Source organism: Garra rufa, chromosome 1, assembly GCF_049309525.1.
Source record: "Garra rufa chromosome 1, GarRuf1.0, whole genome shotgun sequence".
Taxonomy (NCBI): Eukaryota; Metazoa; Chordata; class Actinopteri; order Cypriniformes; family Cyprinidae; genus Garra; species Garra rufa.
The window spans coordinates 100,077,819-100,100,369 of NC_133361.1; positions in this window are offsets into that span (position 1 = coordinate 100,077,819).

Sequence of the window (22,551 nt, forward strand, 5' to 3'; positions counted from 1 at the left end):
CTTCCGTGAAACCGGAGCTGATGCACGTACTGTCACAAGAGCTGAAAACTCTTCTGAGCAAGGAGGCCATAGAACATGTTCCTCTTCCAGGAGTCAGGCTATTACAGCAGATACTTCCTGGTTCCCAAGAAGGATGGGGGGTTGCGTCCAATCTTAGATCTTCGAGGCTTAAACCGTTCAGTCAAAGCACTCAAGTTCAAGATGTTAACTGTCAAGATGGTCGTGACGCAGATTCAACATTACGATTGGTTCGTCACGATCGATCTAAAAGACGCATATTTTCACATACAAATATTGCCACAACACAGGAAATTCCTGAGGTTCGCTTTAGGGGGCGAAGCGTACCAGTTTCGGGTTCTTCCATTCGGCCTAGCTTTGTCACCCCGCACATACACAAAATGCATGGATGCAGCACTGGCTCCATTACGACTCCAGGGCATTCGCATTTTGAACTACATCGACTACTGGTTAATACTGGCACAATCGCGAGAGTTGGCGCTTCAACACAGAAACATCGTGTTGGCTCATTTAGTTTCTCTAGGGTTGAGACTCAACACCAACAAAAGTGTTCTTTCTCCTGCCCAGAGAACGACTTATCTCGGTATCGTTTGGGATTCGATCACGATGCGGGCACAGCTGTCTCCCGCTCGAATCGAGACCATTCGGCAGACAATGAGCAAAGTCAAGCTAGGTCAAAACCGTACTGTTCTTCAGTACCAAAAAATGTTAGGCTTCATGGCTTCAGCATCCACGGTGATTCCTTTGGGGCTGTTGCACATGAGACCGTTTCAGTTGTGGCTAAAAGCCAGAGGATTTCATCCAAGAGCCAATCCTCAAAGGCAAATAAAAGTGACGCGCCGCGGGCTTCGTACACTAACTCTGTGGTTCAGACCCCGGTTCCTTACCTTGGGTCCCACTCTAGGGGCGCCCTGTCGTCGCAAACTGCTAACGACGGACGCCTCCCTGACGGGCTGGGGAGCGGTCTTACATGGTCGTCCAGCTCAAGGGGAATGGGAGGGTCATCAGCTCGATTGGCACATCAATTGCCTCGAGTTGATGGCTGTATTTCTGGCTCTGAAATACTTTCTCCATCAGTTGAGGGGCTGTCATGTCTTAGTGCGGGTGGACAATACAGCAGCAGTCTCTTATATAAATCACCAGGGAGGTCTGCGCTCACGCAATCTGAACAGATTAGCGAGGCAGATTTTTCTCTGGGCCCAAGGAAAGTTCCTGTCACTCAAGGCAGTTTACATTCCAGGGCACTTGAATGTGGGAGCAGACTTACTGTCCAGACAGACATTACCGATGGGCGAGTGGAAACTCCACCCGGAAGTAGTGAATCTGATATGGACCAGATTTTATCAGGCGGAAGTGGACCTCTTCGCCTCTATACAGACAGCGCAATGTCCCCTTTACTTCTCTCTGAGTCACCCAGCTCCGTTGGGTCTGGATGCGATGGCGCACTCATGGCCCAATATGCGCCTGTATGCGTTTCCTCCAGTCTCTCTGCTCCCGGGGGTTCTAGCCAGAGTTCGCCAGCAAGGTTCTTGCCTCTTATTGATAGCGCCGCGTTGGCCGAACAGAGTATGGTTCTCGGAGATAATATCTCTCCTCGACGGCTCGCCTTGGGCGATTCCGGAGAGGAGGGACCTTCTATCGCAGGCGGGGGGAACGATATTCCATCCCAGGCCCAACCTGTGGAATCTTCACGTTTGGCCCCTGAGGGGAACCAACTGAGGGACACGGGGCTTTCACCTGCCGTTATTGAGACCATCCTAAGTGCTAGGGCTCCCTCCACTAGGAGGATTTATGCCGTTAAATGGGGTATTTTTGAAAGGTGGTGTGCTGCACACAATGTAGATCCAGTTAACTGCCAGATTGCTTCAGTGTTGGACTTCATGCAAGAGAAATTATCATCAGGCATTTGCCCCGCTACTCTTAGGGTATATGTGGCCGCTCTTTCGGCTTGCCACGCCCTAATTGATGGGGAACCGCTTGGGAGGCACCCTCTGCTCTCCCGCTTCCTTCGTGGGGCCAGGAGACTGAGGCCTCCAGTCAAAACCAAGATCCCTTCTTGGGACTTAGCAATAGTCCTTGAGGGTCTGGTTGAAACCCCGTTTGAACCTTTAGAATCAGCGTCTGACAAACTTCTGACTCTTAAAATGGTTTTTCTAATGGCAATAACTTCCTTAAAAAGAATTGGGGATATGCAGGCTCTGTCTATCGCGCCATCCTGCTTAGACTTTGCCCCAGGATTGGTGAAAGTGATTTTGCATCCTCATCCTGATTATCTGCCCAAGGTGCCATTCTCGGCTGTACATCCGGTCATTTTAGAAGCCTTCTGTCCTCCACCGTTCACAACGCCGGAGCAGGAGAATTCTCATAGACTGTGTCCAGTCCGCGCTCTTCAGGCTTACATCCACCGCACTAGCCAGTGGCGTAAGTCGGAGCAACTCTTCGTCTGTTATGGCCCCCATAACAGAGGAGCAGCTGCCACCAAGCAGACCATCTCTCATTGGGTCAGGGATGCTATAGCTCTTGCCTATGAGGCGCGCGGTCAAGCTTCGCCTATAGGCCTTAGGGCTCACTCCACCAGGGGGGTCGCCTCGTCCAATGCGTTGGCAAGGGGTGCTCCCCTACAACAAGTTTGTGATGCGGCAGGCTGGTCCTCTCCGCACACATTCATAAGATTTTATAGCTTGGATGTTCATGCCACTCCGGGCTCTCACGTCCTTGAGTCGACATCACAAGCTAATGTCTAGGTCTTCCTGCGTTCTTGTGAAACACACCTGCACAACCGTAGGAGTCCAGACATATTCAAGCACGGCGGCGTGGGTATTCTCGTTCCCAATGCGCTTAGCAGCGCAGCATCGACTGTAGCTTTCAAAAGGGAACAATCTCAGGTTACTTGACTGTAACCTTGTTCCCTGAGAAAGCGGAACGAGATGCTGCGCTACTTTGCCGTGCTGAAGATGTCCCAGGACTGCTCTTCAGACAAAATATCCTGACGATGCACCTGTGGCTCATCTATTTATAGCCTCGTGCGCTCCGGTGACGTCACCAATCGAGGCTATAATGCCGTTTAGTCAATTATATTGACGTTTTACATACAATATTCACAGCTGGTCACTTCTAAAGACGTTCCCAATGCGCTTAGCAGCGCAGCATCTCGTTCCGCTTTCTCAGGGAACAAGGTTACAGTCAAGTAACCTGAGATTGATCCATGCAAAGGTAGACTGCTACAGCCCTGTTCAGCTTCTTAGCTTCATTTGAGTGTGCGTCATATTTTTTTTGTGCTGTTCAAATACAGCTGGTAGTGTAGGTTGTGAGCGTGTTGTTTTTGTTGCAGGTCGAGTCTCATCTTCTTTCTGGTGCTACAAGAGAATGCCAAACTTTAATAAACTTTTTTTTAGACCAGACTTTTAAAATGAACTGAACTATCTAACTAATCTTAATACTTAAGTTAATGGTAATAGATATTTCTTAACATTAGTTACCATGAATAAACAATGAAAAATACTTCCAAAACATTTATTAAGATAAAAAATACCAAATGAAACCATCACAAAATTTTAAATGGTTTTACTGGTTATAATGGCAATTGTATTGGTTTTATTGGAACCTGTAATGGGTCTCTACTGGGGATTTTTCCTTTTGTTGGTAACATGTCGGTCTAGTGGATTCCATTAAGAAAAAAACTATCAATAGAAACCATCACGACTTCTGTCGTGATGGTTTCCACTACAAATACCATTAAAAACATTAAACCATCAACTGTTAACCAATAAGAACAATACATTTAATGGTTTCTAGTGTGTTTTGGGCATATTCCATTATGATTTAATGGTTTTAACAAGCCACCAATAGAAGACAACAATTTACCCACATGGACAAACTAAAACCCATTTTACACAATTGTATGAGGGTATGTATTTAATATATGTGACCCTGGACCACAAAACCAGTCTGAAGTAGCATGGGTGTATTTGTAGCAATAGCCAAAAATGCACTGTATACAGGATATTCCCAGAAGTATAGAAAAGAATGGGAGTTAATCCCCGAATTCAAGGGGTGGCTGAAGCCCTATGTGGGCAATGACACAAGGGCTTACTGTCTCTATTGCAAGACAAAATTTTGTGCCAAGCTGTCTGACATTAAAAAACATGCATCAACCCAGAAGCACACTGAAAAGTCCAAACCCTATAATCAAGTATGTCAAATCTACATAGCCATTTTTTTTTTCAAAACAAATTGATTCTTTGAAACAGACTGAGGCAACAATGACAATGGCAATGTCAATGTCAATTGCAGAGCACTGCTCCATCCTCTCTTGTGACCTTTTTGGAAAAGCATGTAAAGCTGCTGTTCCAGATTCCAGTGCAGTCAAGCATTTTTGTTGCACCGTGCCAAGTGTACCGAAATGATTAATGGGGTGCTGGCACCATATTTTCTTAAAAGATTGGTGTCTGATATTGGTGACAGCAAAAACAGCCTCCTCCTTGATGTAAGTGTCTCAAAGTACCTTGGGATCGTGATTAGGTATTTCAGTGAGGACAAAGCAAGTGTGGTGGCCACATACCTAGGCCTTGTTGAGCTGGAGGGAGGGGATGCTAAAACAATAGCCAGAGCAGTTCTAATTTTTCTCAAGAAATGTGGCCTCAAGCTGAAGAACTTGCTTGGCATTGGCACAGACAATGCATCAGTGATGACAGTAGTGTACAATGGTGTGCACAAAATTCTCCAGGAGCAGAGTGACCTAAAACATCTAGTCGTTATCCGCTGTGTGTGTCACTCTCTACAGTTAACCGTAAGATCTGCCTCTAAAAACACTCTTCCATGTAGAGTGGAATTTCTTGTAAGGGAAACCTATAATTGGTTCTCTATTTCTCCCAAGCGCAGAGAGGCATATAAGTCTGTCTATCAGACGATAAACTGTGGGGAGAAGCCTTTACTAATAACAAAGGTCTGTGCCACAAGCTGGCTTTCCATAGAGCCAGCTGTGTCCAGAATCCTGGATCAGTGGGAGGAGTTAAAATTATATTTCAGTCTCACCATGGCTAGTGAACACTGCTACATGGCAGATGTTCTACATTCCATGTACAGTGACCCACAGAACCTCCTCGATCTCACTTATTTAAAATCTATAACTAGTGAGGTGCAGTCTGTGGTTAAGGCTTTTGAGGGAGAACAGTCTGATCCGCTCAAGCTGCTGAAGACTTGGCCTCTGCTGCAGTTTCTGTCCTCTCGCTCCCATATTTAAATGCTGAGGTAGAAAGGCTTTTCAGTCAAATGGGTGTCATTAAAAACAAACTAAGGAACTGCATGACCCTGCAGACTCTTAGCTCTATTCTCTATATTAGGTATGGTTAAGGTTGGCTGGAGATGCATGCTATGAGCACAAACTGCCAGATAAAGTGCTGCAGCTTTTTTTCACTTCAGAGGTTTATTCATTTAAAGGTGCCATAGAATGCATTTTATACAATATTTTAAATTGTTCTCTGATATCTACATAGAAGGTATATGGCATAGGAAAGGGCAAAACATCTCCAGAAATGGTTTTACAGGTCCATTTACAACCCTAGGATTTGTCCCTATAATGAAATGCTCTGTTATTACCTTATTTGGAAGCTTCATGAATATTAATGAGCTCTGCTCTGATTGGCTGTTTCACAGAGCTGCTTATCTCTATAGCTCGCACATGGATAAAAATATATATTTAATTAGGAGCTCTTAATATGCGCTTTGTTGAACTTGCCGTTTTGAATCGACGACATTTTAGTCTCATTATTGTAATGCATGTGCTCTGTGTAACGTTATAATGCTGAGGGAGTGCTTCTTACCACACAAGTTCAGCTGCTTGTCAGTGATTCTCAAGATAATTCACCATCATCAGCGCAGTTATTTCTCCATCATTCACCATCATCAGTGCAGTCATCTCTCTGTTTATGTTGTAAGTGAAATCATATGTATTGCAATGTAACAGGCTAGCGCTAGCATTAAGCTAACCGTGTCCCTTCAGTGGCTTGCCTTGTTTTACTGATGTACTGACGTTAATGATGATTGGGCGATGCAAATGTTGGAGGCGTAACTATTAAAGATCCCAGGAAAGTTTCGTAACAGTCAGTGTTAAGTTGGAATTGACCTGTTTTTCGGTGGTCTTTTGCAATCACTAGATTTATATAAGAAGGAGGAAATGATGGTGTTTGAGACTCATGGTGTGTCATGTCCATGTACTGAACTGTTATTATTTAACTATGCCAAAGTAAATACAGTTTTCCATTCTATGGCACTTTTAACATTTAAATGTGCAAGTGGTTCGCTGGCTTGTAATCATAGAAGAACCATTTTAGTGCAATATAGCACCTCAACCACCCCAAAAAAACACAGAAGGACTTTTTTCCTGTGTGTAGTGTTGAAAACATAAGTCACAGAACTTGTAACAATCTTGTTTGTATCTTACAGGGACAGATGAGCACACAGGTGCTTATCCGGTGGAGAGTGGCAAATGAGGCCCTCTTCACTGGGAAACGGAATGCAGCCATCAAAGTCTTTGAGTGAGTATACTGCAGAAACCAATAAAAACAGCATATGACATGTGTTAACAAATGTAAATTTTAAACATACACAAAACAGCACTTTTCTGATTCTTGATTTGTGTGCAGAGCTTTTGTCATGGAGCAGGGCCTACAAGCAGAGGCCTTTGATAAAAAAATAAAAATAATAATAAAATAAAAAAATGGAAAACTTGAAACAAAAATATAAAGTAAGATCATATTGTTTCTAATACAAAACAGTGTGCTGTTAAAATGACTGCTTTTGTTTGTGCAATTTTGTAGGATCTCAAATGTCCGGCAACAGGTGTGAGCACTGAGGATGGAGAGCCCACAGCAGCATCTTGGAAATGATACAGTGCTATGGATGAGGCAATTGGGGGCAGACCCTCCATCACTCCACCTGCCCTTATTGCCTCATCCGGCCCGGATGTTGCTGTGGCCTCTACATCTTCAGTGAGTCCGCACTCTTCAAGAAAAAGAACCTGCAAATCTTTAGAGGACGTAATCAAGGAGATGGAGGAGAGGGAATCTGCGAGAGAGCAGGAAGCAGTGGAAAGGTAGGAGAAGAGATGGAGAGGAAAGGAGAAGGAGGAGAGACGAGAAAGAGAGAGACAAGAGCGGGAGGAGAGCGGCACGCTGAGGATCGAGAAAGAGAAGAAAGGTGGCGCCTGGAAGCAAATCAAAGGGAGGAAAGATTGCTTAACCTGCTTGAGTTAATTGCGAAAAAAGTAAGTTGAATAAATGTGTATATATGCATTTAAACATTTGGATTTTTGTGAACAACAAAAATTTGTTTTAAATGAGAATGTAATTGCACACACACACACACACACACACACACCGACCTGCACCAGTCACTTTGTGTAGTATTGGTGCTCTGCTAACTACCTCATACTACATACAGACTACCTCTAAAGACTTGTCTGTTATAACTGTCATTTTATTACACTTATAAGCTCCTTTTGCACCATATTCTTTTTTGCATTTGCACTACTCTGTCTGGTTTGCACTCTGCCTTGTGCCCTTACTTGTATATTGTTTTTTATATATTATATGTATAATTGTATTTATTTGGATTTTTAAATTTCTACCTTTTGTATTTAATGTTACGTGTATGCACCTATAGTCTGAGAGTAATGCAATTTCAATTCTCTGTATGTCCGGTATATATGGCAGAACTGAAAATAAAGTTGACTTTGACTTGAAAAGCCCTACCCTTCTGGGTATCTAGGCTTTGAACCTCGGGAGTTCCTACCCTCAGCAGCCCAGGTCTCTGAGCTTTATCAGCCTTTCCTATGTCTCTACATTAAATGAGCCTGATAGTGCTATCCATCACTGGTATTGCTTCCCTCACTGAGCCAAGTTCATTAAGCACACCACCTTTCGGCGGGGTTGGATAACCTTTCTCTCTATGTGAGAAACTAGGTATCTACCCATCGTCTGATAAGATTCGTCTGAGCTCCAAGCTTCCTTGGATTAGTTGGTCACTTGCTGCCACCCAATGTGTTCACCTTCTACCACACAGGCTGCGTGGAAGTTGTACAGACCTCTTGGTCTTCTGGAGCTCCATATAACAAGCAGCCTGGCCATCAGTACTCTTTCTGCCCCTGTGATGCTTCTCTGACATTGCATATGCCAAGATCCCCCTACTGGGGGACTTTGAACTCCTAGAAGGATCGCACAATACCTCTCTAGGGTAGGTCTTTCGTGCCCTATAGCTCTGACGTTTACCAGGTTGTAGCCTCTGGTGGAACTTTTTCTTCAGCCTACCTGCTCCCCTTAAGATACCTTGAGCATGCTGTCCCCTGTCGAGCATTCTCCTGAGGTTAGACCTCGTTGCTCCAGGGCGTTCCACCCTGGCTTATGCTTGGCTCTCCAGAGGGTCACCTTGAGCATGGGCCTGCTCCCTGAACTACTAATGTGGGCACATCCTAGAAATGGTAAGAACGCACACTAGTTTCCTGTGTTCTTCTTCAGATCCTGTATGGTGGGGATCACGTGTTCTGCTTCATACCCATTTTTTAAATGTTACATTTCTGGATAAGAAAAAAAAAAAAGTCAGTGGAGACTGCAAAAAAAAAACAAAAAAAAACATCTCCAAGTCTCAAGAAAAACAGAAGCAGGCATATGCAAAAGGGGTACACAAAGAAGTACCGACATACTGTTTATTGTGTTGGAGATGAGGTGCTTCTCTTCAACATGAAGAAACAGGGAAGGATGGGAGGAGGAATTGAGCGTGATTTTACAGACCTTATGCCATTCAGTCAACATGTGGCAAACTTGTTACATTGTCTAATTCTGAAGGCATTACTTTAAAGAACAAGTACAATGTAAACCACATCAAGCTGTAAAGATGATTGATGATTGTCCAGCCCTCAGCCAGGAATCACACAAAATTCAAAAAGAGAATGAAGAGATGACGAGTACGTTTTCCTGTAGCCCACCCTCTTTGACCACTGAAGAGGATTTGGAAAGGATGACTGAAGACATTTCCATGCCACAGAGGCCTTCAGTTATTAATTTTGCCACCAGAAATTACAAAATCACTACCTGTGCATTCTTTTTTTGTGCAGTTTCCTAATGTAGTTTTTATTATGCCACTTTTTTAATTACAATTATCAGAAACTAGACCAAGTTTACTAGAGTTGGGGTACTCTGACTCGAGTCCGGTCTCGAGTTCAGTTTTTAGTGGACTCGGACTTGTCACGGACTCGGATGCATTTTGACTCAGACTTAAGCTTTTCGGACTCTGGAATTATTGCCGAGTCAAGGGACAGTTGATGGAAATTTTACTGACTCGATGCATTATTACGAAAGTGACATTCAGTGTTCGCACATGTTTAAAAGTCTTGCCAGAACTTGAAAGCCTGCTGGTTTCTTTGCAGTGCATACACAAACACCCAAAGCGTGCTCACCGAAAGCGCCTCTCAGTCAGTGTGCAAATGCTGAATAAAGTTTTCTTTTGCATGGTATTGCTACACACGAAAAGTTATGTCAAAATGCACCGTCTTGGAGAGTATTAATGCAAATGTAGTCGGTTTCGTCTTGAGTGAATTTAAACAGTTGGGAGAAATACAGATGTGTCACAAAATATGATCTGTGGATCCAGTCTTAAAGCGACAGCAACGTAAACCTGCTGCAGCAGACTGCGTTATATTAAATTTGCCTATTTTCTTTCACAATTCTGATTTTTTTATATATATGTTGTTTGTATTTTGGACTTTATTACACAAATTAACTCAACTGAGGGGAAAAATGTCAGAAGTGTGGGAATTAAACTCATGATTTTGAGCTGAGGGGAAAAGGGAGAATGTCATTTCTTATCAAAATATAATATAATATATAATTAAGTTAGAATTTTGAAATATAAACTCAAATTTTATTCCATGGCCTCCATAGACTGCTACTTAAAAACTGTCCCCTCACAGCCTCATTTTCATCCAAGGAAAAAAAAAAAAAAAATCAAAATGCCATCTACCCTGTCTAAGGTCTTACCATTCGTCATATGAAACACAAAAGAGCCAAAATCAGAGATAAGAGGTGAATTTTCTGCTCCTCAGGTCTCATTCACTAAGCTTCCTACCCACCCATTGAATTTATACATTTACTATAACAGCAAATAAAGTTAAGTCCTGTCCAGTGCTTTAATTTTTCACATTCTAAAAGCTGTTTCACTCTGAATTACGTCAAAATACATAAATTATAACTTCTGTTACTAAACTTTAAAGTTTGCTGAGCAGGACACTAATTATAAAGTGGTGTGAAATCAAAAATCTAAATGGCAATATGCAATAGCGGTTTGCTTTTTTACATTTAAATTGTCATTGCCTTATTCTAGTTGTAAAGGTTAAAACAAGGTAAAGATACTGAAAAACAGTAGTGTTTAGTTGGACTCGGACTTGAGTCCGACTCGCCCCATTTTGGACTCGGACTCGAATGGTTAAAGACTCGGACTCGACTTAGGTGGACTCGACCAAACACTAAAGTTTACATTTAAACTCCACCCTGCCGTATTGTGGTGCTATATGATTTGGGTGAAGAACAGTTCAAACAGGCACTAAGAGTTAATTTCCCTGATCTGCCAGAAGAGTTTGAACTGTGTAAAGTAAATAGCCAAGGACAGATAATTCCTTCCAAGTTTTACTTCAGATCAGATTCACTCATACAATGCATTGGGGAGATCTACTCTTTAAATTCATCTGAAGGTGAGTAAATATGATTGTCAAGTGTCTTTTAACTGTGAGGTGTCCACATTTAAAAAGGACCAGACTTGGGATTTCACTCAGAATAATATTTATTTTGATCACTACATGTGGGAATGTAGTAGGATCAAATGCAACAGGTGAAAAACCTTTAAATGAATAAAACACAAACATTTTAAAATAAACAGGTATTTTCCCAACACAGGAAAGTTCAAATGCATTTTTACAGACATCACAGCTTGATCTTTTACTCTGCATGTTACAAGCAACACCGTACCAATGTAAGCATTTGGTCTTATTAGTTATCAGTATCTCTTTAAACCACACAGTAATAATTACGCTTTCAAACTTCACCTGTAACATTAACACATTTACCACATGAAATACCAAACAAACAAACAAACCAGAGTCCATGTAAGCTTACCGATAGCCCGTCATAATCAAAAAGTCCCAGTTCCTCGCAGTGAATGAGTTTGTGCCTCTGCCGACCTCTTTGTCCGTCGCACTCCAGTCAAATGACTAATGCACGTATTTGAAACACTGAACTGGGCGCGAACTTCTAATTTCCCCAATTCAATTCACCCGGTTGAGCCCGCGCCAGAGCGCGCCAACAGTCACCTGCGAGCTGGCAATGCAGAGCGCGCGCAGGGGAGGCGGCATGCAGGAGAAAGAAATGACGGGTACACGGAAGACAGCCACACCGGGTTAGCGCGACAATGATACTGTTTTTCATTAATAATTTATTGTGATTTACTATTTAAAAATGTTATTTTTCTAAAACATGCTAGCAATATGTTGTGTAAAATATGGCAATAATAAATATATTTATAAATTTTGTATATATTTTGTGCCAATTAGGGAAGTGTTCTATAAAGACTCATCTGGATCTGGCACTGAGAAAGTACTCCTGGCTTCTGCAGTTATAGTCCCATTTTATGTATTCTATCCACCCATCCAACAATTTAATCTAAATCTAATACCCACATACACTTTATTGCCCAAAGTATCCCCTACTTTTTAAGGCCACGTGTTTTTCTATGATTTAAAGTTGTCAGATGCAGCACTGCAGAGGAGCTGACAGAGAAAATACGACCTAGTTTAGACTGAGGATGAGTACCAGATCGACGTGGGATCTGGATTTAATTTTAACCACAATTGTTTATATTTTAATAAGCCACAGGCATTATAAAATAAAAAAGCAGCACAGGGACACTGATGTACTTATGGTGTGTTCACACCAGACACGACTTGCGCAAATAAATCACGCTATTCATGCAGCTGTGTTCTTGTCCACTGTATCTTTATCTTGCTTGCGAAATGTGAAATGCTTCCATAACTCTGACTTTTTATGTGAAGGTGTGGTTGACATCGGGAACGCACCTGAATCCGCCATTTTAAGCAATGAATGAATAACGGACTCTCCGTTGTAACATAGTTCAAGGTAAATAAGGGAATAACACCTAGTGGATTAGACTGATAATAAGATTAACGTAAATCTTATGTTTAATGTGTCACGATTTGAGCCTCCATCGCCCTGGGATCACAAACTCTTGCCCCTGCTTGTTTGTACCAATAAAATGTTGCGAATGGATCCGCTTGTCTCAGACCATCCTTGTGACATAATGCTTGTGTAAATAAATATTTAATATTTATATATTTATATCGAAAATCTTTTTTTTTTTGCCCAGCCCTAGTCACAACAGATGCGAATTTGCGTCATGGAAGGGCCTTTTTCCAGGCAACTGCTGCGGCTCCAGTCTCGTTGCGGAATGGCTGACGTGGATTTTGTTGAGAGGGTAGCTGCGCTTTATCTGCTGTGGAAGGCTGAAAACGGCGTAGGGTCGTTCGGGGCCGTGTCTGGATCCATCAGAGGCGCACCCAGCTTGGTGCGTTTCACCAACTCCTCCAGGAGCTGCACCTGGATAATAGCCGCTTTTAGCGGTACTTCTGACCGAGCTGGTCCCAGTTTGATGACCTGCTGTCCTGTGTCGGTGGGAGGATTTCCCTCCAGGACACCAACTACAGGCACTCTATTCCACCTGCAGAGCGCCTGTCCATCTGTCTCTGGTCGGTAAATCATTTAACATTCTGCCTGATTACAAGGTGCAGAGTCATGGTTGGGTTGTAGCCAATAATTCTGCCAGAGAGGCCATCAGGGTCAGGGACAGCTTCGTAGCTAACTTTTTAGCCAAGGGAGCAGTCCCAGTCAACCGATTGAATAGTTTTTGTTTATTATACCATGTCATTTATGTTAAGCTCTTGTAAATATTCTCATCGTTTTGTCTTTTCTTTCCATTTACACCCTTTTATATATATCTTGTAAATAGTCAGATCTTTTTTCTTTTAAATATTGCTCTTTTTTCATCCTTAACTCTTGTAAATATTTCTTAATTTTTCAATCATTTTTTGATGAAGATTGTTAGTGTTCTTGTTTTCAAATGATAAATGGAGCCAGCCTCCAAAAGGAATCCCTGTCTCGTTGCTGCACTCTCGATACACTACCACAACACTGGTCCAATCACAAATAACCTTTTTACTATACTATTGTGAGTGTATTTGCAATAGAATATAATTAGTGTGCTTGTCAAATGTTTGACACAATATTTTAGTCTTAAAACAGAAATAATATTTTTATGTAACAAATATAAATTACGATTTACTATGTTGTGCACAAAGTGGCTTACCAAACCTTTGGTGATTGTATAGAACATTTATACAAAATAAAAAAAATAATACACAAACTATACAAGGAACATTTACAACTATTTACATGCAGGGAAAAAAGGATGTTGCTAGGAAGAGGAAAGAGTGAGAATAATAAATTATATTTAATAATTAATTTGTGTATTTGAGATTTAACAAATTCTTTCATCTGAGGCGGGAATGTCTGCAGGGAAGGGATCAGACTCAAGAGGAAGAGCGTGGAGGTGCTGCGTGGAGGGCCTGACCAGCTAAAACCAGCCAAACAGCCTAGGCTGTTTTTTACAGCAGGGAGAGCCGGAAAATATGACCTGGTTCAGGCTGAAGACAAGTACCTGATCGTGGTGGGATCATATCAGAGACTTAGATTTCATTTTAACCACAATTGTTTACATTTTAATAAGCCATATTCACAGGCATTAAAAAAAAATCATCCACAATCTGGGTGGAGGTGGTTTTGGCTTTGTGTATGAAGGGAAAAGCTGCACAGAGACACTCATGGATTTAAAGTTTGCTTTTTTTTAACACTGCACAGAATTCACATTGCTGTTGTTTTTTAGTTGGCTGTTAAATTTTCAGTGAAGACATAAGATATATCAGAGTGGTGTGTAGACTAGGCTCTTTGTTACTGCTTCTCCTGTTTTCAATTTATGAAATAAAATATAAATGTTAATTACACAATACAAATGAGTTCTCAGTTGGTAAACTGTTTGATTTGTGGACCAAGTCAAGAATTGGGAAATCACCTTCTCCTAAGCATCATATTTCCTTCCGTTTAACCTGGTCATCCCAAAAGCCTCCCCATGGAGATTGGCCTGACATTCGTAACTATATTGAAGTCATCCCCACTGCTGAGAAACAGCTGGAGCAGAACATCCTGGATGAGGGTAGGAATAATAAATCTATGAGAAATGTAGAACTATACTTTAATAATTTTTTATTAACCACAATTGTTTATCCTTCAATAAACCACATGCGTCTTATAAACTCATCCACAAACTGGGTTAAGGAGGATTTGGCTTTGTGTATGAAGGGAAAAACTGCACAGGGTCAATGATGGACGTGACTCAATAATGTGCAAATGATAATCATTAAGGTTATGCAGGTGGCTGTGAAATTCAAAAAAGATATAGATACCGATATATATCAGAGCGGTAAGTAGACTGTGCTCTCAATTTTATTGCTTCTCTTGTGTTTTCAATTTATAACTTATAATGTAAATGTAAACCACAGACAACACATGTTCGGTGTTCTTACCACCTTCATCTAAGCATCCTAATTCCTTAAAAAAAAAAAAAAAACCGGTCATCTCAAAAGCTTCCCTGTGGAGATTGGCCTGACAATTATCGCCAATAAAGGTCCCATAAAACTACAGGACTGGGAGGATGACACAGACCACTGTGCATCATGGTCATGGAGTGGCACATGCCCTGTATGGACTTGAAATTAGTTTCATGAACACAAAGCATTTGCAGCCAGTGAGGTGTATTCCAACAGGACATCAAACTGGAGAACCTGCTGGTGAACCAGAACACCCTAGAGGTCAAACTGATTGACTCTGGGTGCGGTGAGTTATTTAAGTCTTTAGTGTTATGAGCTGCTTTATTAATTATCTCAGGAACCCATCCTGTATATAATCGAAATGTGAATGTATTAAATGTTAGTCATCTTCACTGAAGGCACAAAAGTGTACTGTCCACCAGAAGTCAAAGTCTACTTCAGGTGCCACACAAAGCTATGGACAATGTGTTCACAAGGGATGCTCCTGTTTGAAATGGTGTGTGGATATTATTACACAGACAACAGCCTGCACATAACCAATGAGAGTAACCACCTGCATCAGACACAAGATGAGATCTTCATCAAGAAACAAAAATTTTAATTCTGCATACCAAATAAAAGCCCTGACTTGACTTTGCAATGTGATAGCATAACTGGACCAACCAACGGACCGATCTCATTGCACAGCATCTTAAATTATAGTTTGGTCATTTTAAAATGCTTGAGCAAAATTTTATCAAATTGGTTCATTATAATTAACTCCCAGAACTGTTTTCCAAAACAGCAGGCTCTGAAAATAAGCTAACATGACTGTGTTTCGTCTGTGCGCTCTGAATTAATCTCGTAATTTACTGTATACAAGAATGATCATAGGCTATAGCCTACAGTGCTTTCTCCTACTGCAGAATTAATTTTTGTGAATTAATTTTATCATGTGTATATAAATTTGTACTATAATTTTGTAGATGCTCTTATTTTCTCTTCGTCTGTCTGAATAGGCTTTCATAAAATTTAAAGGATTTGTCGACAACAGCATTTGTCTCTCAATACAATTTTTACTGATTATGTGTATAGCAGTTTTTTTTCATCATGCAGCAAATGTTTTAAAAATAGCTTTAAAAGCTTTACAAATTAGTTTTTAAAACTTGTTAAAAAATTTAGCTTTTAAGGAACCTTTAACTAACTTTTATGGGTAGTTTAAATGTAAAACATAGTCATGAATTAGTTGTAAATTACAAAATTCATTGTCTTTCAAAATACATTCATTCAACTTCTATTTAAGTTATAATACAGGTTATTGTTTTGGTGAATGTCTGTTTCTGAGATTATAAAAAGCATGGGTATTCAACCGGGCATCCACAGTGGTATTGCAAGGGGTCCACTAATTAATGTTGGATTATTAATAATTTAAAAAACATAAATGGTAACACTTTCTAATAATTAACATGAACTAATAATGAACTGCACTTACACATGCTGGTCCTTAGCTGGTCATGTTGCTGGTCAAGGACCAGCATAAACCAGCAAAGGACCAGCATCAAAACCTACCTAACCAGATGCTAGTTTTTTCAACCGGGGTTTTATCCTTTTTTAGAAAACAAAATAATGTTTGGGAAATTTGTTTTAAACCCTCTTTTTCCTCCACACATTGTGACAAAACACTAAGTTCAAATAAACACAAAATTAGCTGCATATTACATCGATAACAGTTACACTAAACATTTGGGAAAAAATATGATTGATATGAGACACTGGCGTGCTCACCATGTTTACACATAGCCGCTCTTATCAACTTTACATCGGTTAGACACTAATTTAACTGTATTTCCTTCAATACAATGACATTCTGACTGGTATTTTTTCCAGATAATACTATAATAACAAATTAGAAATACAGTAGTCAACATTTGAAGTGGATCAACACTTTCATCAAAGTTGTCCTAAAAAATAAAACAATACCAGTTCTTGTTTTTGGATAACTTTTTTGATCCTCTTCAAATGTTGACTACTGTATACATGCAGCATTGACTCACCAGAATGTCGTGAAAAACAAAGAACCACAGAAAGAATGAGTAAAGTATTTGCTTCAACTTCGGCAACTCTGGCTTGAATACTGCGGGGCATAGTTTCTCATCACAGTAATTCGTGCACGCGCTACCACACCCTCTTAAAGGGGAAATACCGAATTAACCCTTGTGCGTTCAAACAAAAAAAAGTTACACAAAAATGCCAATGTCCAAAACTGTCATAAAAATATGATTTATTCATATTTGTTTCACTTTCACTGATGTAGATTTTTTAACCAGCATCTGTTCTATCCATAAATATCAAACATTCATTACTTTTCACAATTGTAACCCTTTAAATGCTGGTTTGTTTACATAATGCCACATGTATTTTTTTTTTATGAAAAAATGAAAAATAGTAGTTATTTTCCATATAGGCTACTAAATGCTAAGCAGAATTGTTTTTCTTTGCTTATTAGCTTCTTGGGTGTGTCAGTGAAGAACAACAACATTAATTTTGAGGCATTTATATTTTTTATGTAGTGTCAGAAAAAAAAAAAAACTAACACTTTGGTCCGAAATGGACAAAAATGTCCATGTCAAAAAAATTGTCATACAAATGTAATATATTAATATTTTTTTCCACTTTCACTGACTGTTGTTGTTTTTATCAGCATCTCTTCTATTCATAATTACCAAACATTCATTCATTTTCAGAATTTTTATGCTTTAAAAGCTGGTTTCTTTACATAATGCTCACTGTCAGTGGGCAACACTAGCTCAAGAGCTAATGTAAGAGTAATGTCTCTTCATCTTGCAAGCAATGAAATTACCGAGCCCTCAAGCACCAAATATGTGTAGGTTTTGCTTTGCGAACACCTGTTTGACTGTGCGAACACTCAAACTTTGTATAAAATCTACCAGACTACACAATCTGCATTTTCTTGTGGTGAAAACAAAAACAATGGGTTTAGGGGCTTCTGAACTTCTACATCAAATTCAAGCTCACCTTTTATCGCTGTACAAAAACAATAATAAATGAAAAAGTGTAGTCAAGGATTAAAATATGTGTTTGGGTGAAAAAGAAAAATCAAAGCTCATTAACCTTCTTGACCTTATTTTTCACATGGCCTTATGACCCTGCCAAGGATGTGACCCATATACATGGAGTTGGATTTTTGATTGCCAGTACAAAATAATTTCTTTCAAACGAATTACACACATTACATTTTCAGTAAACACATGCAAACCTCACTCTGACATCCTCACCAACATACCCACACAATTTTAGCTGCACTATTTTTCCAATTGACTTGATAGAATAGACTATCATATGCATAAGCAGAAAACACAAATAAAGCAAGCATTTCTTTTATATGGCAAATTGGAAAAAATGGCACTGTCTAGTAAATTTTTTTTTACATTTTTTTTAAATGTGAAGCCTTCCCAGTAGAATGAATGCCTATTAGCAAACATTGCATAATTTTATAATCAAATATTTCAATGTGGACATTTTTGTCCTTAAGGTCCTGAGTATGAATATTTTTTGTACGGAGGGTAAAATTATTATTATTATTTTTTTTTTTTTTTAAGGAAATAAGGGTGAAATATTAAAATTTCAATAAAAATAAACACCTGGGCCAAAATGTATGCAGTCGGCATTAACACAGGCCCACTTATAACAAAAAACAAAACTGAAATGGAGAAAAATGTCCATAAGATCGCACTAGAACCGCCACGGGGTAAAATTGGCTGTTTTTCAAATGCACAGTATAGATTTTCAATAAAATGTCAAAGTCTCCAAGTCACTGACTTACTAAAATCGTGTTATGTACAATCCTCTGTTGCAGTTAATTAAGTAAAACTATGTACTTGAATTTGTCGTTGTATCATAAATTCTATACAGTGTGTGGTGAATTATTATTGATTATTACAGTCTATTTAGGGTGTTTTAGTAATTTAAATAACATGGGTTGTATTAAAATATTTTCTGGAACTGAGCAGACTGTTTGCATTTGCCACAATCAAAAGCATTTTTACACTGTCTAAATCACTCTCTATCCCATATATAGTGTTACACCGTGTCAACACCGGACGCAAGCGGTGCGACGTGACAAATGACATTAGAACCTATTATGCTGTCTACACTGGATGCGGCGTGGCACGGCAAATCCCTGACAGTAATCTGCTGCCGCGTTCTATTTATGACGTGCTCACACAAAGTTTAAATGATTTGCAACGGTCGCTTTGTCGCATCCAGTGTAGACAGACTTTAACTGTTGCGGTGAGGCAGGACGCGGCGTGACAACTGTCGCGTCCGGTGTAGACACGGTGTTAGAAATACCCCAACTCTCTGAACAATGGACTGATTTCAGCTGTGCAGCTTCAGCGTCTATTTATAGTGGAGGGGGCAGGACACTTCGTATTAGAGAGTATTTGATTGGACAGAAAATCTGATGAGAAGTTTAGGTGCAGATCTATTGGTGGAAGACTGTAAGATTTAAATGCTTATATCATCTGTTGGAAGTTGCCGGTATTCTAAGAATACCTACTTCCCCCCAGCTCATTTATTCGCCCTTTAAATAAAACAGCTCAAGTCCGCGTCAAAGTTTAAAGCCAATTTAATAGTAAAGTCAAAGAGTGCTGAGCTCAGGATTACAGAACAGCCAATATCAAATCTGACATGTGGGCAGTCCAGAATGTCTCACAAAGCTAAAATATGCATTTATATTCTTGATTCTGCAGGCCCCTCCTTCTGACATCTTTCAGCTTTCCTTCTCCAGGGGCTGTTTTCACCAATCGCTCCTGCACAGAAAAGAAAATACAGCTCCCACCCCATTCTTCTTCTAAAACGACCTTCAAACAGCTACTGTTGCAAGGCTTCTTTTCTCCTACGTGCCTGTAAACAGAGGTTTCTCAGAAATGACATAAATGTAGAGAGTTCGCAACTACATACACACACACACACACACACACACACACACACACACACACACACACACACACACATTTTACTAAACAGATTCTGTTACACAGTGTCTTCTTTGTCTTTTTCATAAACACAGAACATTCTGTCTTCTCATTAGCACAGAACATCCAAAATACAAATTTAAAAGCATTTAGAAAAAGTATTTTCTACACATCTAAATGAATTTTGTCATTGTTTTTGGAGCACACTAGCTTACAGATAACCTTAAGGCTTACATATTTATACTAAAAGCCAAAAAACTTCCATTTTGAATTCATGGGTACTCTATGTCAGTGATTCTCAACCGGTGGGCCGCGGCCCTCTAGTGGGCCTTGGAGCGCCATCTGGTGGGCCGCGTAGGTAGTGGTAGACTACCCCCAAATAAATTTTAATTCTTTTTTTTAATTAATACATTTTTTTATTTTCTAATTATCTAATTGTTCTTATGAATTTATGTGATAAAACACTCAAGTCAAGCAAAGAAGCATTATCTAAAAGGTAATTTATTTTTAAATATCGCAACACCAATCACGTCACAATGTCAGATTGAACGGTTGTTTGATCAGATGCAGCAACATTACGTTAATGGATCGTTTTCTGAAAAGAAAAGCGGACGTGAGAGACAGACCTGCCCAAGCAAAAGCTTCTAAGTGTGTGGTGAGAAAATACGACGATGAATACATTCAATTTGGATTTATAAGAGCAGGTCCTGAGGCTAAGCCAAAGGCGCAGTGTGTTGAATGTGGAGACATTTTGTCAAATGAGGTAGCCTGGGTGTCCCCATACTGCCTTGCGCAGCGCGATTTTATTCACGCTTCTAGTCAGTCTGGAAACCATGGACCTAATTTTCACCTAAGATAGGGAACCAATCACAGAACGAGGAGGGAGCAGCAAGACGATGACGCCTTCTATTCGACTCTCCTTAGCAGTTTGTTATTAACTATGGATCCAGCATAAGCGGCTAACGCTAATATGCTGGGCCTTAGAACGATTTTGAGCTATTATACTTTAGCTGTTGCGGCGCGGCAACTGTCGCGTCCGGTGTAGACACGGTGTATAGTGTTCTAAGTTGTTTAGAAAGCAAGTTTATTTTGAATAAAGAGCAACTTTTGGCGTTCGCTCTACATACGTCATCCGGTATAATTGAAACGATTGGCTATGAACTACGCACAGGCGCATTTGATAGACATTCGTATCGCCCAATAAACGGCTCTGGGCATTCGTAAACCACGCCTCAAATACGAGAAAATGAACATGTGGTTCCCAGACCACGAATCATGACGAAGTCATAACGTGGTCTGGTGATAGCCAGGCTACAAATGAGGCACTAAAACCATCAAAGCTGCAAAGACATTTGAACTCAAAGCACCCGGGCTGTGTTGGGAAGCCAAAAGAATATTTTCTAAGGAAAAAAGATGGACTTCAGGCCCAACAAAAAATCATAACATCGTTATCAACACAATCAAAAGCCACCTTGAAAGCTAGCTATATGGTTGCCCCTCGTGTTGCTCGTAGTAAGAAAGCCTTTACTATCGCAGGGGAACTTATTTTGCCAAGTGCTGTGGATATGTGTCGAGAGCTATTGGGTGACGCAGCTGCAGCCAAAATTCAGTCAGTACCGCTTTCCGACAACACTGTGGCTAGACGAATTGTTGATATGAGCGATGACATTGAATGCCAACTCGTGGAACGAATAAAGGCAAGCCCTTATTTTGCCATACAGCTGGACGAGTCAATGGACATAAGCAACGCCGCTTTACTGTTAGTTTTTGTCCGATACTGCATGGACGGTAATCTTTGTGAAGATCTACTATTTTGCAAAGAACTTCCAACGAAAACAATGGCAGATAATGTCATGCACTGCCTTGATGAGTACTTCACAGAAAAAGGTCTTGATTGGAAATACTGCACAGGTATTTGCACAGACGGCGCGGCTGCTATGACGGGAAAACATTGTGGTGTTGTTAAACAAATCCAAGAGCGAGCGCCAGAAGCAAAGTGGACGCACTGTTTCTTGCACAGGGAAAGTCTTGCAACAAAGCAGATGTCACCAGAACTGCATGAGGTCATGAACATTGCTGTGAAAACTGTTAACTATATAAATATATTATCTTTGATGATAAGCTGAAATTTGACAAACACATCAATGCAGTGGTCAGATCGTGTTTCTTTCAGCTTAGATTACTAGCTAAAGTTAAACGGATTTTGACGAGAAAAAATTTTGAACAATTGATCCATGCTTTCATTACGACGAGACTGGATTACTGTAACTCACTATATTTTGGGATTAGCCAGTCAGCTTTATCCCGGTTACAAATGGTTCAAAATGCAGCCGCTAGACTTTTAACCAGGACTAAAAAACGGGAGCACATTACACCAGTTTTACATTCTCTGCACTGGTTGCCTGTGCGGTATCGAGTGAATTTTAAAATGATTCTTTTGGTGTTTAAATCATTAAACGGTCTGGCCCCTCCGTATCTTTCGGAATTACTTACTGAGTATCGTCCGGTTCTGTCTCTCCGGTCATTTCTGTGGATTGTATATACACTGGTGGACACTCACATTGGACTTATCAACACACTGGGGTTCTTGGACTGTTTTTAGGGTATGGACAAATGAACTGTATTCTTTTAACAGAGTTTACCTGTTTTTAGGGTATGGACAAATGAACTGTATTCTTTTAACAGAGTTTACCTAGTTTTATCGTGCTGTTTTAAAGTCTTTTATGTGAACCTTGTAAATACACCAAATCTATTTAAACCAATTTTCTTTTATGTCTCATTCTTTTAACCACTAGTCATCTCTCACAGTTAAATCTGACCCCATTTTAGTCTTGTAAC